At 39.7% G+C, this 21,205-nt stretch overlaps 1 protein-coding gene and 1 non-coding gene across 2 annotated transcripts in view; both read right to left on the bottom strand.

Moving 5' to 3' along the window:
* Nucleotides 1–21,205, bottom strand: part of RPAP2 (RNA polymerase II associated protein 2) — an 86,662-nt gene that overhangs the window by 12,001 nt on the left and 53,456 nt on the right. The gene's annotated exons all lie outside the window — the stretch shown is intronic.
* Nucleotides 19,419–19,490, bottom strand: TRNAW-CCA (transfer RNA tryptophan (anticodon CCA)). The gene has a single exon. It is a non-coding gene; the product is annotated as a tRNA-Trp (tRNA).

Raw genomic sequence — 21,205 nt, forward strand, 5'->3', positions numbered from 1 at the left:
GGGACTCAAGGTTATCCATCTCCTGTAGTGCATTAAAAACCAGTAATTAACTTGGAATTTTAAATGGCCTTCCCAGTGTGGCTGTATTGCTTTGCTTGCTGCACATTCCCACTGGGGAGCATACGATGCAGCTCTTGCAATACCAGAAATCGCAGCATGGTCTGATTGATCCTTTCCTGAATAATCTGGGTGATACGTGTGAAGATCACATCAGGCATTTATCTTAAACGAAATAGCACAGACATCCCTTAACCTGACCATCAACACTAAGAAACAGTAACTCTTAAAGAGTTTCCTAAACTTGCAGAATCAAGCTGGTAGGCTGTTGTAAAATGACACTGAACAACACTCCTCATATTCAGTATAATCTTAAGTGAAAAAAACGCTGTGAGAATGTCTGTGTGAATAAATGTCACCATGAAGCGTGCTTCTCTATGGTTTGGGGTTGGAGGAAGGGACAGGAAGTGAAAAGCCACTTTTCTGTATTATCAGATTTGAGAAATTACTAGGTTCATACAGAGTTCTGTTGCAGTAGGGAAACCTGTTCTGCTGATTACCACACATAAAGGTGATGAATATGCAGAGACTGCCAAAAGATAATGCTGGGATTAAAAGAAAATTTTTGACACTCTGATCTCATCCTTCAGAAGTTAGGGCTGGGAAGGAGAAGGCAAGAGGGATATTTCTGTTAAAAGGAAGTACCTTCAATATTTACATGGATAAGCACTATGCCTGTTACTTTACCAATGCAAACAGAATAGATATTACAGTACCTGACATTTCAGGGGCTTAGAATCAAACAAAACCAAACGTCTTTTGGGACAGATGAGGCATCTTTATTAATACTGGCCTGAGTAAGTGAGAAATCTAAATGAGGTCTAACTGCACAGTCTTTGATGAGGCTATACCACTTAGTTTATTCACATGTGACCTATCCAGCTAGTTTCCTTTTGACAGCTGAGGTGGGCAGGGTACAGCAATTATCCAGGGTCACGCTGGTTAAGAACAGTGCCAACAATGGACACCTTTTATCAGAGAGGTGTCTTGCTTATCTATCACGTCTGGATACTCCTTCCTGCACTGCAGCAACAGTTCTCACTTTACCCTTACTATGTCTTCTTTAAGAAAATGAGTTGGGATTTTCCCTCCTTCTCTACAAATGATAAAGGATGACCTCTGTCTGTGAAAACATACACTCAAAACTGAAACAAAGGAGAGCTGTGACCAGTTAGTAACCCAATGGGTCAAAATGTCATCTATTTTCAGAAATTTGAGGGCTCACACAAACCCAAGGCATTTTACAAAACATCTCTCTCAGATATTAAAAACATTTTTTTTAGTATAAACTTTCAAAAAGGATATCATCTGTATGTTCAGGGCTCATATTTAACATAACTCTTTTTCTACCTTGACTGTTTCTTACTGGGGAGAAGGTAGATGATTATTCAACTCTGTCACTGATTTCTCTAAAAACATTTGTCTAATCTGTGACCCTTAGCCTCCTCCTTGAAGTAACACAATGGCCCCAGGGGCACAGGGAAAGAACAACAAAAAAAGTCAGCCTATGGAAGAGCTTTTCTTTTTCCATAAAATAACATGGACTGGGCCATGTGCAGAGGTAACTCCTTCATGGCAGTTCCCTAAGCTGCCCTGGATGTTGTTTTTAAGTAGCTGCTCTGGATGTTGTTTTTAAGTAAAATACGTCTTAAAAACAACATCCAGAGCTTCCCTGGTGGCTCAGAGGGTAAAGCATCTGCCTGCAATGTGGGAGACCTGGGTTCAATCCCTGGGTGGGAAAGACCCCCTGCAGAAGGAAATGGCAACCCACTCCAGTATTCTTGCCTGGAAAACCCCATGGACGGAGAAGCCTGGTGGGCTACAGTCCATGGAGTCGCGAAGGGTTGGACACGACTGGGCAACTTTACTTTCTTTCACTTTCAAACATGGTTTTAGTCTTGTTTGACAAGGAAACAAATGACAAGCAGTCAGAGCTCAGTTTAAAATTCAGATACTTTAAAATGGGTGGCTTTCTAAATTAGAGCAAGTGAATTAGTTTCCCTTGAAGAATGCCAGTTTTTTCCCCAGCTATTCCTTCTGTGGCAGGATCTCAGCCACTGAGTCAAACATAAGCAGCTACAGTGATTTCCAAGTCTGTAAAAAGAAACTTTTCTTTATGAAACTAACTTGTTGATCTTCCACCTTTCTGTGAAGTTACACCAAGTGTTAACTCCAAAGTGAGGCTCAAATGACTTTCTTAAGGTCACGTAGTTAGTAAGAGATGAGCAAATAAGCCCCAAAAGTACTCCCACAGGTCTACACTTCTAACCACCATACCACACAAGCTCACATGTCTGATTCATTTTAAGAACTGAGTAGACTTTATGATTTCAAAGGCCCACTTGTCTATGCTCTTTAAATAATTTTTGAAATCTGTCATTACAAAATAAAACACGCTAATGAAAACAGACAATTCTCTTGTTTCTAATTAATTCATCCTTTCGCCAAAAAGCACCTTCCAACATCATTAACTATTGAAGACTTTAGAAGAAACCTAGGAAATGCCTCTAAGCAACTAAATCCTGGCAGATACAGCTGAATTAACTGCTTTAGCATATCTTTATCTAGCACACTAATAACTGCACTAGGACAGTGGTTGTCAATTTTGTCTGTACAAATTACAATCACTTGGGGAACTTAAAAATATATGTCCAGGCTCCATCCTAGACCATTCAATTAAAATCTTTGAATCAGATATTATACATTATACACACACACACACACAGAGGGATTCCCTGGTGGCTCAGATGGTAAAGAGTCTGGCTGCAATGTGGGAGAGCTGGGTTTGATCCCTGGGTTGGGATGATCCACTGGAGAAGGAAATGGCAACCCACTCCAGTATTCTTGCCTGGAGAATCCCATGGATGAAGGAGCCTGGCAGGCTACAGTCCATGGGGTGGCAAACAGCTGGACACCACTGAGCGACTTCTTTCTTTCTATACATATACATGTGTGTGTGTGTGTGTGTGTGTGTGTGTGTGTGTGTGTATGTGTGTGTGTGTGTGTGTATACACACACAAAGTAATTTTTATTTTATTTCTTTGGCTACACCATGAGGCTTGCAGGATATTAGTTCCCCAAGCAGGGATTAAACCTACACCCACAGTAGTGAAAGTGTGGGGTCCTAGCCACTTTACCATCAGGGAATTCCCAAGTATTAGTAATTTTTAAACACTTTCTATGTGATTCTAATGGACAACCAGTGTTTAGAACCAAGCACAAGCTGGAATCAAGATTGCTGGCAGAAATATCAATAACCTCAGATATGCAGATGACACCACTCTTATGGCAGAAAGCGAAGAGGAACTAAAAAGCCTCTTGATGAAAGTGAAAGAGGAGAGTGAAAAAGTTGGCTTAAAGCTCAACATTCAGAAAACTAAGATCACAGCATCTGGTCCCATCACTTCATGGGAAATAGATGGGGAAACAGTGGCAGATTTTATTTTTGGGGGCTCCAAAATCACTGCAGATGGTGACTGCAGCCATGAAATTAAAAGACACTTACTCCTTGGAAGGCAAGTTATGACCAACCTAGATAGTATATTCAAAAGCAGAGATATTACTTTGCCACAAAGGTCTGTCTAGTCAAGGCTATGGTTTTTGCAGTGGTCATGTATGGATGTGAGAGTTGGACCGTGAAGAAAGCTGAGTGCTGTAGAATTGATGCTTTTGAATTGTGGTGTTGGAGAAGACTCTTGAGAGTCCCTTGGACTGCAAGCAGATCCAACCAGTCCATCCTATAGGAGATCAGTCCTGGGTGTTCTTTGGAAAGGACTGATGCTCAAGTCAAAACTCCAATACTTTGGCCACCTCATGCGAAGAGCTGACTCATTGGAAAAGACTCTGATGCTGGGAGGGATTGGGGGCAGGAGGAGAAGGGGACGACCGAGGATGAGATGGCTGGATGGCATCACCGACTCGACGGACATGAGTTTGAGTGAACTCCAGGAGTTGGTGATGGACAGGGAGGCCTGGCGTGCTGCAATTCATGGGGTCACAGAGAGTCGGACACGACTGAGTGACTGAACTGAACTAAGCAGTTCTGATCATTTGTTATACTTGTTATCTACACTGCTGGAAGAAAATGAATAGCAAAGAAAATGAGATCTTTATATAGATACCTCTACCAAAGCAGAAGATAATACAGTCCAAAAGAAGGGTCGCACCTATAGGAATCTGAAAAAGGAAGATATTATTTGTACCTCTGGGGGGTTAAGAAAGACTTCTAAGGAGGCAGTGACATTAGAAGTGGGTCTTGAAGGCTAGGAGAGGCAAACATGAAAAGGAAAGGCATTTTCAGCACAAGCCACAATGATACAAGCTAACAGAGAACACAAGGACACAAAAGAGAAATAAGTTGGGTAAGCAGGTTGGGGCTATATTAGGAAGGCTTTGAATCTCAAGCAAAATCACATGATAGGAAATGGGGGTGTCACTAGGTTTCTGAACAAAGGCCTGTCCTGATCAGAATTAAGCTTTAGTGAGATTATTTCTGTAGCTAGAGAAAGGATGGGCTAGTTTGAGGGAAGAGACATTTGGCCAGAGACCTGTTTAAGAGGGTTATGATTGCAGCAGTCTAGGCAAGTAATGAAAATCTGATGTGGGTTGGTAGCAATGGGAAGGGAGAAAAACAAAGGAAGGATTCTGCAATTGATTAGATATGGGAGATAAGGGCAAGGGAAGCACCAAAGCCAATTTCAGACTCAATTCTGGGTAATTGGGAAGAGATCACCTAAATCTCAGATTTGAGAGAGTGAATTGCTTTGAAAGTGAAAGTGAAGTCGCTCAGTCGTGTCTGACTCTGTGACCCCATGGAGCCTACCAGGCTCCTCCGTCTGTGGGATTCTCCAGGCAAGAGTACTGGAGTGGGTTGCCATTTCCTTCTCCAGGAGATCTTCCCAACCCAGGGATTGAACCCAGGTCTCCCGCATTACAGCCAGATGCTTTACCATCTGAGCCATCCAAATGGAGCTCTCCCTTCCCACAAATAAAATTTTGGTTTGCAACCTAGGAGAGTTATCAGAACTGAAGATACAACTTTGGGGGAGGGACAGAAGAAACATTTCATTGGGACAACCAATTTTATTCCTAAGATGTCTCCTTTACCGGTTACCAATGATAACTGTCCTGATTTCTTGAACTAACCTTTCACCAGCACACTTCAGAATCTCTTGCATCCTTGTCTTAACTTTCCTATTCATCGAAAGTACAACCTGAGATCAGTGCTACATACTTGCTTTGTCCACACCTACAACAGGATGGCTGAAAAGTACTGGAGGATAGGAGTGTGGGAGGAAGAAGGGAACTTCGAAAATTGATACCACTACAAATCCATTATCTCTGGCCTCCTCTGGGTTACTTGTCAGTTTTCTCTGGCACTTGGTTAGGTCCTTTTCTGGATACTCTCAATGACTGTAACCACTTTCTTTCACACCCTACTCAACCATCATCTCTTTAGTTTTAGAACCCAACATCATATTCATTAGAAACATCAACTTCATTGGAAAATAAAATTTTCAGTCATGATTTTAAAATCTCCCTTCTACTTACAAACTTACCTATAGCCACACTTCTTGTTTAGTCACTAAGTCCTGTCCAACTCTTTTGTGAGCCCATGGACTGCAGGCTCCTCTGTCCATGGGATTTATTCTTATTTTCTTCCCGCCTCAGAAGACAATGTATTTCTCTATTTGACCATGATCTCACTTCTCTGATTATGGGCTTCCCAGGCAGCACTAGTGGTATAAAGAACCCACCTGCCAATGCAGGAGACATGAGAGACCAGGGCTTGTTTCCTGGGCCAGGAAGATCCCCTGGAGGAGGGCATGGCAATCCACTTCAGTATTCCTGCCTGGAGAATCCCATGGACAGAGGAGCCTGGTGGACTACAGTCCACAGGGTTGCAAAGATTTGGACACAACTGAAGTGACTTAGTGCACACTATTATATAAGCTTCCCTGGTGGCTCAGACGGTAAAGAATCTGCCTGCAATGCAGAAGACCTAGGTTCGATCCCTGGGTCGGGAAGATCCCCTGGAGATGGGAATGGCTACCACTCCAGTATTCTTGTCTGGAGAATTCCATGGACAGAGGAGCCTGGTGGGCTACAGTTCATGGGGTCACAAAGAGTCAGACATGACTGAGCAACCAACACTTTCACTTCTTTGTGTCTCTTCTGGGACCCCGTTCCACCATTATGTCTACCCCCCAACTCTGCCCTCAGCTTGAGATTCTTGTTGTTAAAATTCTTCTCTGTACCCTACAAACATACTTCAGTATTTTACCCAAAACAGACTGTAACTGTTCAATTTCTTTCCTACTCTTATCATCAGTTTTCTCAAATAGAAATCTATATTTGCTAACTACACTTGCTCTTGTTAACCTGTGATACTGAGTTTCATAAAATTCTTCAAAATTACACAAAGATTTTTACTTTTCAAATGTGTATTTTCTTTCCCTTTGGGGAAAGAATACATAACTTTATTTCTACTTTCAATGTGTTAATGTATCTCTCAATCAATAGTATGAGCTGTAGAGGGTTAGTGGCATTTAGTTTTAGGCAGTTTGAGGAATTTTGGAGCATGTGAAAAGTTGTGTGAGTTAGTGTTTTGGATAAACAACATACTTCTCTGCACTGAAACCACAGGAATATGTGGCAGCTACTTTATTCTTATGAAACATTTTTGCAGTGTAGCTGATTTGTCATGCATTGCAATGGAAAAACCACACGTGACAAACAGCATTGTAACGTGGAGAACTGAACGACTCATTAGAAAGAAAATCAGTAAATAAAACTGTACAATTCAGTTACTATAACATGATTTCACCTCCACGGAAATTATGGGTGTTCAAGCACTTTGTGGCGGTGTCCTGAGTACTTTTGCTCCAATGTAATTTTCAGTATTAAGCTTTATGTATTTTGATATGTCTTGTCTTTTAAGGCAGAGTATACCCTAAGCTTAAAAAACAGACATTACTTTGCCAACAAAGGTCTGTTTAGTCAAAGCTACGGTTTTTCCAGTAGTCATGTATGGATGTGAGAGTTGGACCATAAAGAAAGCTGAGCGCCGAAGAATTGATGCTTTTGAACTCTGTGGTGTTCGAGAAGACTCTTGAGAGTCTCTTGGACTGCAAGGAGATCAAACCAGTCAATCCTAAAGGAAATCAGTACTGAGTCATTGGAGGGACTGATGCTGAAGCTGAAGCTCCAATACTCTGGCTACCTGATGTGAAGAACTGATCCTCTGGAAAAGACTGAAGGCAACAGGAGAAGGGGACGACAGAGGATGAGATGGCTGGATGGCATTACTGACTTGATGGCCAAGAGTTTGAACAAGCTCCAGGAGTTGGTGATGGACAGGGAAGCCTGGCATGCTACAGTCCACAGGGTCACCAAGAGTCAGACACAACTGAGTGACTGAACTGAACGGATAACCCGAGCTGTACCAGCATGACAAAGAGAAACTCATACTGCTCATAGAAAATGGGACTACACAAGTATCAATAGTGAGAACTAGAAAATAGTAATCTGCCTTTTACCCTTTGGCCTTTATAATCTGTTCTAAAACTTTGCAAAAATACCAATATTTAAACTAGGAATAAATCAGAAGCATTTTAATTTTGCCTGCAAGAATCATATGACTTTACTGTTATTGTTAACTAGAACTATCAGAATGAGAAAAGTCAGAGGCAGGAAGAATATTAAAAAGGTGTTAAGTCTCTATAATACACAACCTAAATGGAAGTGTTTAAAGACAACAGAGAAAAGAACACCTCGGGAAATTAGGTTTCTTGAATTTAAGAAGCACTGAATACACCTGGGAATGAAATTTTTTCCCCTTATAATTTTCATGCAAGTTTGTAAGACTAGTTAATAAAAATATATTCAGTAGGACTAGTTAAAGAAGAGTCTGCCTCTAGAGTGAATTTTTCCATTAAGATCCATTAATATTTGATAAATGCTTCCAATTCAACGAACAAATACCAACATGTAAAACATTTGAAGAATTCTCCAGAAATGTGTCTGTGATGCATCAGATAAATAAAAGATTTAGTGCTGTATCTACAGACTTGGTGACTGACTGCCCTATAAGCGATTCTTCTATTTATCAGTCCATATGAGAACATGAAAGACCAAGTCCATCCAAATCAGAGAAAAGCAATATTCGAAGTATAAAGTATTTAAATCAAAGACATTAAAAATTAAAATGCTTACTAATTTTATAACTGTATGAGTTGAAAGATAATCTCCCAGTCAGATGTCTAGTTTTGTTTTTCATTAATTTTTGAAAGGTTTTATAAATATCTATTTGCAAAAAAGCTATGCTAGGTTTGGTTAAAAGGAGTAACTCTTTTTAGGCTATTTACATCCTTATCAGACAATATTCATCCTGGAAAATATGAATCGTTACCAAGACAAAGGTTACAGTCCTTCTTTTAACTCATGATAGTAAGCAACTATTTTCATTTTTTCCTGTGCAATTTTACCAGTGCTACCAATTCTGTTTTGAAGTTCATAATATCAACAATAATTTAATCAAGTTTTCCCTGTCTGTTCATTCATTTGATTTATTCCACAAATACTCAGTGTTTACTAAGTGCTAGACTGAGTGTTTGGCTCTAGGGAGACAAAAGTAATCCAGATAATGTGCTTGGTTGTGTGGAGATTTGGAGAGGGAAATGGCAACCCACTCCAGTGTTCTTGCCTGGAGAATCCCAGGGACAGGGAGCCTGGTGAGCTGCTGTCTATGGGGTCGCACAGAGTCAGACATGACTGAAGCGACTTAGCAGCAGCAGCAGCATAAAGATTGTTTTGGTAAGAAAACAGTTTCAAATCTGCCTCACTTACTGTAGTCATCTTTACTGGTTTAGTGTTGTTTATACATTGTCCAAACACAATTTTTGGATGACTGGAAAGTCTCTTATTCTTATGTAGAAACTGTTTATTTTTTGGTGAAGTATGTGTGTATGTCCCTAAGACTGACTTGTGGATTATAAAAGACGAGAAGGCAGAGAAGCTAAAAAAGCACAAAAAATTGAAAGAAAAAAGAAAGTTAGACACCAGAATTAAACACAGTGGCTATATAGATCAAACTTAGACATGCTGCCCTAAGTTAATTTTCCTAAAGCATATCACTAACCTGTAGTGGAGGGGGATAAGAATAAACTACAACAAGTAATGAAATGATAGTAAGATGGGTTTTTGGAAGAAGCAATATACAAGATTTGGTTCATTCACTTCTGAAATTAAGTACAAGAGGCAAAATGTTACCAACAACACTGACATTCAAGGCAAGGAGAAACATGTGGAAGAAAGCAGGAAAGATGAAAAAACTGGGAATGTCATCAAAAGTATATTTGCTTATTACTTTTTCTAGGAAAAGTAATATTTGCCTATTACTTCATCAGTGTAAGAATTCATCAGTTACATTGTTTTTTCAATGCTCCCAATCCTGCCTGTCTGACATCTCCTCCTCTGCTGCCAAATGCTCAAGCCTCCATTATTCTGAAAAGTGTTCTGAAGATTTACCATATCCTACTGGATTATAATCCCTCTCCCCTTTCCTCTTGTGCCAACCACATGAAGAGTGGTCAGCGTTTGCCGTGTCTAGTATCTCTACAACTGTCTACTAGTTCAGCCCTTGCAATCGGGTCTCAATCATCATTCTATGTAAACTGATTCCTGGAAGGTCACCCACAACCACAATTGACCAAACCATAGTGTTTATTCAGTCCTTGTCTTTGTTCAGCAAAGGATAACTGCTTGATTTTTCAGGAAGAAAGAGTTACTACCTCTTTCTTGAACCTCAAACCTGGTTTGGATTCCTTGTCAGTGTTCTAAGGAACACTGGGCAGTGGAAAGGGCACATATTTTGAAATCAAAATCCCAGATGTGACCTTGGACAAACTGCTTGTCTTCCTAGTTTCCTTTTCTCTGGAAGTGGGGCACCACCACTGACCTCACTGAATCGTGAGGATCAAATAAAATAATGTAAAGAATCTAGCATGATTACACACAACTGGTGTTCAAAATATTTGTTCTTCCCCCTTCTGTATTGCTCAGGCAGCCTTGGCATAGATGCAGCTGTTTCACTGCATTTAATACTCTCAACCAGGCCTCTCACTCATCTTAATAATGACTATAATTTTTCTTACCATTTGGTAGCTTCTAGTCCACCTTTTCAACTGCCTTAACCCTAAATCTTTTTAATATGTTATCTAGGTTTGTCATAGCTTTCCTTCCAAGCAGCAAGTGCCTTTTTATTTTTGCAGCTGCAGTCACTGTCTGCAGTGATTTTGGAGCCCAAGAAGATAAAGTGTCACTGTTTTCTTTTCCCCCCATCTATTTGCCATGAAGTGATGGGATGCCATGATCTTTGTTTTTCAAATGCTGAGTTTTAAGCCGGCTTTTTCACTCTTCTCTTTGGCCCTCATCAAGAGGCTCTTTAGTTCCTCTTCACTTTCTGCCATTGGAATTGGTATCATTTGCATATCTGAGGTTGTTGATATTTCTCCTGGCAATCTTGATTCCAGCTTGTGATTCATTCAGCCTGGCATTTCGCATGATGTACTCTGCATAGAAGTTAGTAAGCAGGGTGACAGTATACAGCCTCTACGTACTCCTTTCCCAGTTTTGAACCAGTCCATTGTTCTATGTCTGGTTCTAATTGTTGCTTCTTACTTGCATACATGTTTATCAGGAGGCAGATAAGGTGGTCTGGTATCCCTGTCTCTTTAATTTTCCAGTTTGTTGTGATCTACATAGTCAAAGGGATTTTCCTGGTGGCAAAGATGGTAAAATGTCTGCCTGCAATGTAGGAGACCTGGGTTCGATCCCTGGGTTGGGAAGATCCCTGGGAGAAGGAAATGGCAACCCACTCTAGTACTCTTGCCTGGAAAATTCCATGGACGGAGGATCCTGGTAGGATACAGTCCATGAGACCTCAAAGAGTCAGACCCGACTGAGTGACTTCACTTGAGAGAGTCAAAGACTTTATTTAGTGTAGTCAACAAAGCAGAAGTAGGTTTTTTTCTGGAATTCCCTTGCTTTTTCCCATGATCCAACAGATGTTGGCAATTTGGTCTCTGGTTCCTTTGATCTTCTAAATCTAGCTTGAAGATTAGGAAGTTCTCAGTCCACTGTTGAAGCCTAGCTTGAAGGATTTCAAGCATAACCTTGCTGGCATGTGACATGGGTATAACTGTGTGGTAGTCTGAACATTACTTGGCACTGCCTTTCTTTGGGATTGAAATGAAAACTAACCTTTTCCAATCCTGTGGCCACTGCTGAGTTTTCCAAATTTGCTGGCATATTGAATACATCACTGTTAACAGCATCACCGTTTAGGATTTGAAACAGCTCAGCTTGGAATTCTATCACCTCCACTAACTTTGTTTGCAGTAATGCTTCCTAAGGCCCACATGACTTCACACTCTAGGATGTCTGGCTCTAGGTGAGTGACCATAACCATCGTAGTTATCTGGATCATTAAGACCTTTTTTGTACAGTTCTCCTGTGTATTCTTGCCACCTCTTTTTAACTTTTTCTGCTTCTGTCAGGTCCTTGCCAGTTCAGTCCTTTATTATGCCCATCTTTCATGAAATGTTCCCTTGGTCTCTCCAATTTTCTCCAACAGACCTCTAGTCTTTCCCATTCTAATGTTTTCCTCTATTTCTTTGCATTGTTCACTTAAGATTTTCTCATCTCTCCTTGCTCTTCTCCAGAACTCTGCATTCAGTTGGGAGGTGTGTCTCTCCCTTTCTCGTTTGCCTTTAGCTTCTCTTCTATTTGGAAGGCCTCCCCAGACAGCGATTTCATCTTTCTGCACTTCTTTTCCTTGGGGATGGCTGTGGTCACGGCCTCCTGTACAGTGTTATGAACCTCTGTCCATAGCTCTTCAGGCACTCTGACTACCAGATCTAGTCCCCTGAATCTATTTGTCACCTCCACTGTATAATCAATCGTAAGGGATTTGATTTAGGTCATACCTGAATGGTCTAGTGGTTTTCCCTACTTTCTTCAATTTAAGCCTGAATTTTGCAATAAGGAACGCATGATCTGAGCCACAGTCAGCAGACTGTATAGAGCTTCTCCATCTTTGGCTGCAAAGTACATAATCAGTCTGATTTTGGTACTGACTGTCTGGTGATGTCCATGTGTAGAGTCGTCTTTTAAAAATTTTTTTAAATTTATTTTTTAATTGAAGGATAATTGCTTTACAGAGTCATCTCTTGTGTTGCTGGAAGAGGGTGTTTGCTATGACCAGTGTGTTCTCTTGGCATAACTCTGTTAGCCTTTGCCCTGCTTCATTTTACACAAACCTAGACAGTATATTAAAAAGCAGAGATATCATTTTGTTAATAAAGGTCTGTATAGTCAAAGCTATGGTTTTTCCAGTAGTCATGTATGGACGTGAGAGTTGGACCACAAAGAAGGCTGAGTGCCAAAGAACTAATGCTTTTGCATTCTGGTGCTGGAGAAGCCTTTTAAGTGTCCCTTGGACTGTAAGAAAATCAAACCAGTCAGTCCTGAAGGAAATCAACCTTGAATATTCACTGGAAGGACTGATGCTGAGGCTCCAATACTTTGGCCACCTGATGCGAAAAGCAAACTCACTGGAAAAGACCCTGATGCAGGGAAGATTAAAGGCAGGAGGAGAAGGGGACAACAGAGGATGGGATGTTTGGATGGTATCACCAACTCAATGGACATGAGTTTGAGCAAACTCCAGGAGATGGTGAAGGACAGGGAAACCTGCCATGCTGCAGTCCATGGGGTTGCAAAAAGTCAGACATGACTTAACAACTGGACAATACCCACCCACTTTAAATATGCCTGAATAGGAATAGTCTCAGTGCTTGGAGAACAGGTTAAATCAAATCTAATAACTCCTTCAATTAGTTCCTCATATTCTTTTCTCTAAAAGAACTAGTATCTTTCCCAGTTATCTGTCTTAATTTTGTGAAATCATGTTTGTCCCCCCTTTATCTCCATTGCTAAACTTGGTATCTGGAGCTGTAATGTCTCTCATCTGTGTCTCTCGTTTCATTTTCACTGTAATCATTTTATTCACTGACTCAGTGTTCTTTGGTTAACTAGGCTGTTACTACTTGAGAAAATCAATTTCATAAATGCTGTGGGCAAGAACCAGAATGCAAGGGATCAATGAAAAGCACTGGAATCACTGACAGCAGACTAGCTCCTTCAAGAAGTTCGGAAGTGAAAGGACGATAGTCTGGGAAGCTCAGCAAGGTTATGGAGAAAGGATGGGTATTTATTTTTTCTTTTCTGTTTTTCAAACTTTAAAAAATGAATAAGCAGCTGTAGGCAGAAGGGAAGCACTTGAGGCGCAGGAAGGAAAGAGTCAACCAAAAGTCAGAAATGATTGCTTCCTAATAATTCATTCTTTTATTCACTGTTAGGTATTTATTTTAAATCTGTGATGCTGAAGTGCAGGGCATGTAATGGTGCATAAAATCAGACATAGAACCTGCCCCTAAAATCTTCAAGTTTTTTTTTTTTTTTGGCTGTGCATGTAGGATATCAGTTCCCTGACCAGGGATCTAACTCACACATCCCCTGCATTGGAAGTGGGGAGTCTTAATACTGGACTGCCAGTGAAGTCCTAAAATCTTCAAGTTGAGTGAGACAGATATTAATCAAGTAATCATACAATTCAATATAAAACTGAAAACAGGGCAAGTGCTATGAAAGATAAGTTCATGGTGTTATGGCCCATTATAAAGTGTTTTGATCTACTCAGGGAAGTCCAGGAAACGTTTTTTTGAGGAAGGAACACTTCCTCAAGTTCTGAGAGATGAGGGGGAATTAACCAAAGGAATAGGAGTGGGAAGAACATTCTGGATAAAGGGAACCACCTGGGTCCTATGGCGAGAGGAAAGATGATGAGAAGGGCTGGAGTGGCAGGAATGAGGAGAACAAGGCAGGGTGGTGTAAGCTGAGGCTGAGCCACAGTGAGATCAAGTGGAAGCCTTGGAGGGGCTGGTGTTAGGTGGAAGACAGGATAGATGCGACTCCAGTAAGACTGATCTTCCTAAAGCACTGGCTTCAGGAAGGTACTCTCTACTCCAAACTTCAGTGACTTTCACTGTCCACTAAAATAAGTTTCCTTGCCGTTAAAGGCTCTATCTCTACAATACACCTAACTTTCCAACCACTCTTTCCAGTTCTCTTCTCTGCTTTTTTCATTATACAGGTACTTCCTAGAATGCTCTCAACCTTTCATCTCTATTTCTTGAAACCCTTTCTCTTTTTGGGGCCCATCAAAAATCCCACTTCTGTGAAATCTTTTTTGATCTTCCTAGTAGAGCTATTTTGCTTCTTTGAAGTCCCACGAGTCTGTGTTTCTTTCTTGCCTGTCGTTACCTGTGAACATACAGTTCTCCCCCTTTCCTCAGCAGTCTTGGAGGGCAGGGTCTTTGTCTCTGTTTAATCTCTGTACTCCCCACAATCTTACTGACAGCAGCTGTTCAATAAACATTTTAAAGTCATATTTCTAATATTTGAAAACATTTCCATTATTGTGTAGACGCCAGCCTCTACACAGATTCACAGTTCTGATGCTGTAGCAAAGTGTGAGTCTCATCCTTCCTGGTATAATGTGGGCTCTTCTTATGGCACAATATTAAAAACATGAAAAAAAAAAAAAGTCCTAACAAACTCTTTAGACTAAAAATCAGGGCAACAGGCAAGGTAGCTTATCAATCCTTTAGCTAACAATCAGATGGTACTATCTGAGCTGAAACACAGATACCTAGTTCAAAGAAGTTCTATCAATGAATGGTTGGGATCTTTTCATCAATGAAAGGGGGGGTGGGGAAAGGCATTATTCTAGAACTACTTTATAAAATGTCCGTAACTGTGATCTGAACAAAGAATCGGAAACAATTTGAAATTTAAAAAATCAACTTACACATTCTACTTTGCTCTTCACCACCTTTAGTATAATGCTGAGGTACTAAATCACTTCACTGTTCCCTTTAGCATCCAGAGCAGCTTCCTCACCTTTGATGTGGAGAGCAGTATAATGTCAGCAAGGTCTACAATAGACAGAGACTACAGGAATCTTGGGGGTATTCATCCCATTTACTTAAATGAGCACTCTGTAATCTTTCCACAGAAGGAACGGCTAGCAGTATTAATGTATTTCTTGCCAAGCTTAAGGACTAAGATACCTAACAAAGCAGTAACACCTGGACAGTGTCGCCATGATTATCAGCGGTTACAGTTTCCTATGCTAAAATAATCATCTTCATTGTCTCTTTCAGTAGCCTTTGATATACTGCATTAAAACAGTTTCTTACTTATAAGACGTCATAGTTGAATTCACACTGCCAAGTTCATTTAACCAGGATTTAGTCCCCCTCTTATTACTAACAAGACCAAAAAAATGCACAATGAAGTTAAGAAACTTGTGCAAGGCTGAACTGCTAATGCAAGGGAAAAATTAAGATATAATCCAGAATGAGACTGAACTTAGGGTTTTTAAGAACCCTTGCATAGATAAAGGTGGTCTTTGGGGTGAGGGAATTACATTTACAAAAATATAATACTTAATAATAATTTACATAAATTTCATTTTATCCAAGGCACAAATCTAAAGTCTCATAATCTGAAAAACCAAGAGGCATGTGAGGCTATTACTGTTAAGGACTTCTGAAAGAAGAGCATACCATGAAGAAGTATATTATTATGAACTTTCTATTTCAGAACTACTATCTAGAAAACTGAGATAAAAACTTTGTTATAAAAGACCATGATAGCCAAATAAAATAAAATGTTTTTCTTCTAACAGATGGTTTATGTCCTGATATGTTTGCATTTAATGCTTTGGGATTACCTATTAATAAGGAAGCAGGGATGCTTTCCATTGATATTTCTAATTCAAAAGAAACAAGTTCTTTGTAGCTTACTTAGTAGTGATATATTACACGTGGGTTTGCTTAAAGGGCTGGGCTATTCTGAGTTTAAACTTTATATCTAAATCCTGTTTGTGACAGCTCTACAAAGCAGCTTTGGTGTTAGAAAAACTTCTCTTCATAATTATTGCTATGAAACAATTCTCTCAGAATAGTGGCTACAACTTTTTCAGTGCTCTAAGACAGAAATGGAACCAACCAGCAGTGTCCACAATGATGATCACACTCTTAAAGTACAGAACCCTAAGGCTCGGGATAACAGTGCCCTTAATTAAGCCTCATGCTTCTTGGCCTCCCCTGGCTATGCTATCAGTGCACTCACTCAGGCTGTGAAGATGTCAGGAGCAGGTAGGGAGGGAGGCTGACTTCTCAGGTCTAGGTGTGACTGGTAAGGGCCAAGTGCTGCCGGCTACCAGCTGTCCACACTGCTGCTACTGTGCTGCTTGGGAAGGGGAGGCTGCGGAGACATCTTTTTGCTGAAGACCCTTGGTGACTTTAATATGTATTCTGGCCCAAGGTTGGGGACTCTTGGCTACTTATGGATTAAAAACCCAACATTATAAAATTGCCAAAAATTTGAGGACTTCTGAGGGAAAAAAAAAAAAAAAATTCAGTGAAGAAAGTAGGCTTTGGTTAAAAATTTAAAGAAGTACTATTTTTCCTTTAGAAAATATCTGGGTTCCCACACAGCCTGGTGGCTGAGGATAAAGTTACTTCAATTAAAAAATATTATATTTTTCTTATAAGTCAGCCATATGTATAGGGGGCTTAGGAATAATCTAATTATTATTTAATACTCAGTAAATAGGTACTTTACTTAAACTTCACAATGATGTGTGTGTGAAGGGGCTCATTTTGCATACGCAGTAGAAATTCCTAGAACATAAAAAATTGATGTTACAGGTCCATGAAGGTCCAAATTTAATCAGAACAAGCATATTTAAAATTTGAAAAACTACAAACATAAGCCTGGTGGGGCTACTGGGTATGAGGCAGTTTAATCTATGGAGTCTTCACAAAGTGCCCATGGAAATTTAAAACAGTGCACTTATTGTGGAAGACAGTTTGGCAGTTCCTCAGATAAATACAGAATTATCACATGACCCATTAATTCCACTGAGAGAATCAAAAACTTATGTTCTCACAAAAACTTACACACAAATGTTCCTAAGAACCAAAGAATGGAAATAACCCAGATGTCCATTAACTGATAAACGGATAAATAAAATGTGGTATATCCATACAACGGAATATTACTCAGCCATAAAAAGGAATGGAGTGCTGTTACATGCTGCAACATGAAGTGAACCCAGAATACATTGAGACAGACGCCAGACACAAAAGCCACATATTACACGATTCTATCCATATAAAATGTTCAGAACAGGTATATCCAGAGAGACAGCAAGTAGACTAGTGATTGCCAGGGGATGGAGGAAGGGAAAACTGGGACTAAGGTAATGGATATGAAGATAATTTTGGGGATGATGAAGTGTTCTGGAATGAGACAGTGGTGACAGCTGCTGTATGCTCACAGCACACTGCTGTATACTCACACTCACTCACAAAACAGTGAGTATACTAAAAACCAGTGAACTGTACATTTTAAAATAGTGCATTTTGTTATATGAATTATATCTCAATAAAATTCAGTTAAATATAAAATCTGTAATTATAAGAAAACAAAATTATTTCAGTGATCTGCTACTGTGGTCTCAAATACTGAGAACTAAATTGGGAATATTGAGAAAGGCTTTGGAATACTTCTGAGAACCAATAAATTTCTAAGGAACCATATCTTCATTTTTCATGGTGTGCTCACAAATTTCTCTACGGAAATTAGTGATGGGCGCACTATAAAAAACAATCTGCTGAAGCAAAAAGCTGTAGTCACATCTTTCTGTTCATGCCTAGTACCCTAGGGAAGTGGCTCTCCTGAGTGTCTATCTGTATGATGGTTACCTAAAGTGGCTGCCCACATCCAGTGAAGGCTTTTGTTTAGTGATCATGGTCAAGTTGAGCTTATTTAAATACCATTTCCCAGGACTTACATGCTACTCCCAGAACGACGGGAATACTCAAAGCTTTTAGGGGGAATAAACTATTGCATGGTCTCTGTCTAGGAAGTGGGCCACAGTTCACTGGAAACAGACAGTTCAGATAAATAAAATGAAAGCAGACATTTTTGGAGATGATCTTGAAAGCTTTCCATTAGAGAACATCAAGGGCATAAAACTAGGAATAGCATATATCCATGTTAGACTACCACAAGTCACTTTCTACCCTCCATTCTTTCTAAGCAGTACAACGCAACTAAGTATTTACTTACTTCTTCCTTCATTAGATAACCAAATCATTCCCATGGAACACAATAACACCTCTCTCTAGCTATCCACTAAGAGACATTTGACTCCTGTGCTACAGTTAGCTATAGATTATCACATTACATAAGCAGTGATCTTTCTACAAAGGTTCCACATTAAACTCTGGTGAAAAATGACATTTTAGATTCAAGAAGTTACTGAAGAAACAGATTCCCACTTCTGGCACAAGTGCTGCACATAAAGGAATTCAAGCCAATCGATTTGTTTCTTCATAGCCTCCTATGCTGTTTCTCTTTGGCTGCCAGATTTGGTCTGGACTGTTCTCTAGATTTCTCAGCTTTCCTAACATTTGCATGTTACAGGTTCAAGTATAATGACAGAGGTCAAAGAAGACTTGGGAGGACTAAGACCAAAGGGAAGAGAGGAAGGAGGAAAAGGACTGAGCTGAGGGGGTGTGTCCTATAGCTATAAAATCTCAAAATACTAGTCAAAATCTTCTCAAAGAAACTACTCTGAAAACCATGACCATGATAAACAGTGATTCTTCAGTTTCTGTTTCCCTATACTGAGGACAGATGAGAATATGAGGAATATAAAAACCAATATATGTTACACTATGAGAAGGCATCAGAAAACAAGCACACTTTAGTGTAATTTATTGTGCTGCCTCAGATAGTAAAGAGTCTGCCTGCAGTGCGGGAGACCCAGGTTTGATCCCTGGGTTGGGAAGATACCCTGGAGAAGGAAATGGCACCCCACTCCAGAATTCTTGCCTGGAAAATCCTATGGATGGAGGAGCCTGGCATGCTACAGTCCATAGGGTCACAAAGAGTCTGACATGACTGAGCAACTTCACTTATTGTGCTTTCTAATCTGATGTATAAACAACACTGAAATATACAAATACATTAACAAGTTTTACACAATAGCACATTTAGGTACTAAAACATTTACAAGTAAGTAAGTAAGTAAGTAAAGTCACTCAGTCGTGTTTGACTCTTTGTGACCCTATGGACTGCAGCCCACCAGGCTCCTCAGTCCATGGGATTCTCCAGGCAAGAATACTGGAGTGGGTTGCCATTTCCTTCTCCAGGGGATCTTCCCGACCCAGGGATCGAACCTGGGTCTCCCGCATTGGAGGCAGACGCTTTAACCTCTGAGCCACCAGGGAGACTATATACTTACATACATTTTAATGAAAATCATGCATCAGGACTGTGGAAAGAGCCTAATATCTTTACTAGAGCATACTGATGTGAGAAAATCAGATTCAACTTCATATTATTCAACATATAATCTGTAATCATAAAGTAGTAATAAAATTCAACAAAGACAAAGCTATTATAGCTAAGAGCTTAAGCAACAACACCAACTACTGGGTTACTTTATTGCAATTCTAATCAGTTATTTTAAAAAATATTAGTGTTAATCATCACTGTAAGTTCTTCAATGTGTAAGGAGTTCTTGAGAACTTTGTTAATTATAACATGTATTAAATAAAAATTTGAGTAGCAAAGGCATATTAATTCCTTCATTGTTAAGTAAATGTATACTGCTCCAGTGTTCTTGCCTGGAGGATCCCAGGGACGGGGGAACCTGGTGGGCTGCTGTCTATGGGGTCGCACCAAGTCAGACACAACTGAAGCAACTTAGCAGCAGCAGCAGCTTAAGCTTTAAAAGGTTTTTCGGTGTGCTCTTGGTAACGGTTTAGGTTTGAATACATAGTATAAATATCAATAAATGTTGCAGTCATACTGGCCATTCCATTTCTCACTATGGAATTACTGACAAATCTAAATGAACAGAGTACCAATTGATCAAGAATATCAATTTGATTTCATCAACTTCTTTGAGATTATATGGGTATAAAATTCCCATCAGTGCACACTGATAAAGTACACATTGTGATTCAAATTTTTAAAATGTTAATGTTTGTGAAAGTTCAAGGGAAGTTACCAGGAAAAGACGGTTTGCTACAGACACACCTTATTTATTCTTAAGAAAATAGATGTGAAAATTCAGGACCCAGTTTTCTTGTCTGAACTATCATGTTTTGCTTAAAATGCTGATTTTCCCTTCTATCAAGAGTTAGATTTGAGCCATTTACTAATTACATGTGTATAGGTATCCTTTTCTAAGTGCTTCTCATGAGGAATTTTGAAAACAGCTTTCATACATTAAACTAATGCTGAAATAATAAAAATTTGCAATATTCACAAAGAACAGTACCATTGTTATAATAATACTAAACATATTATCTTACTATATTCATCTTCAATGTCTACAACTACCATTCAGGACCTCCTTCCTAACTATTAAGATTTCTAAGAAGTTCATTTCTTAATATGAATTTCAGAAATGTCTACAATGACTTTAAAAATTCCATTGGCAATTTGAGAGTAGATGCAAAGATTTTCTGAATCATAGGATAATTAAATGAATAAAAGGTAAATCCCATGTATGCCTATGCTCAATCTTAGCAGCAATAAATTAAAAGACTGAATGATGAGTTACTATTTTACAAATATGTGTTTACCTTCTTTCTTTTTATATGTACATGCCTCCTGGAATGTGTGAAGTCTCCATATTTTCCCTGGATTTAAGGTTGTTTATCTAATGCTAGCCCTCACACCTGCTTTTTCTTTCCCCAGTGACAATAATGTCTTCCCAAAAAAGTAACTGTGGGGCTTCCCTGGTGATTCAGTGGTATACAATCCACCTGCCAATGCAGGAGACGTGGGTTCAATTCCTGATCCAGGAAGATCCCATATGCCACAGAGCAACTAAGCCTGAGTGTCACAACTACTAAGCCTGTACTTGGCAACAATAGAAGCCACCGCAATGAAAAGCCTACACGTTGCAACTAGAGAGTAGCCCGTCTGCCAC

Source organism: Budorcas taxicolor, chromosome 3 (genome assembly GCF_023091745.1).
Source record: "Budorcas taxicolor isolate Tak-1 chromosome 3, Takin1.1, whole genome shotgun sequence".
NCBI classification, from domain to species: Eukaryota; Metazoa; Chordata; class Mammalia; order Artiodactyla; family Bovidae; genus Budorcas; species Budorcas taxicolor.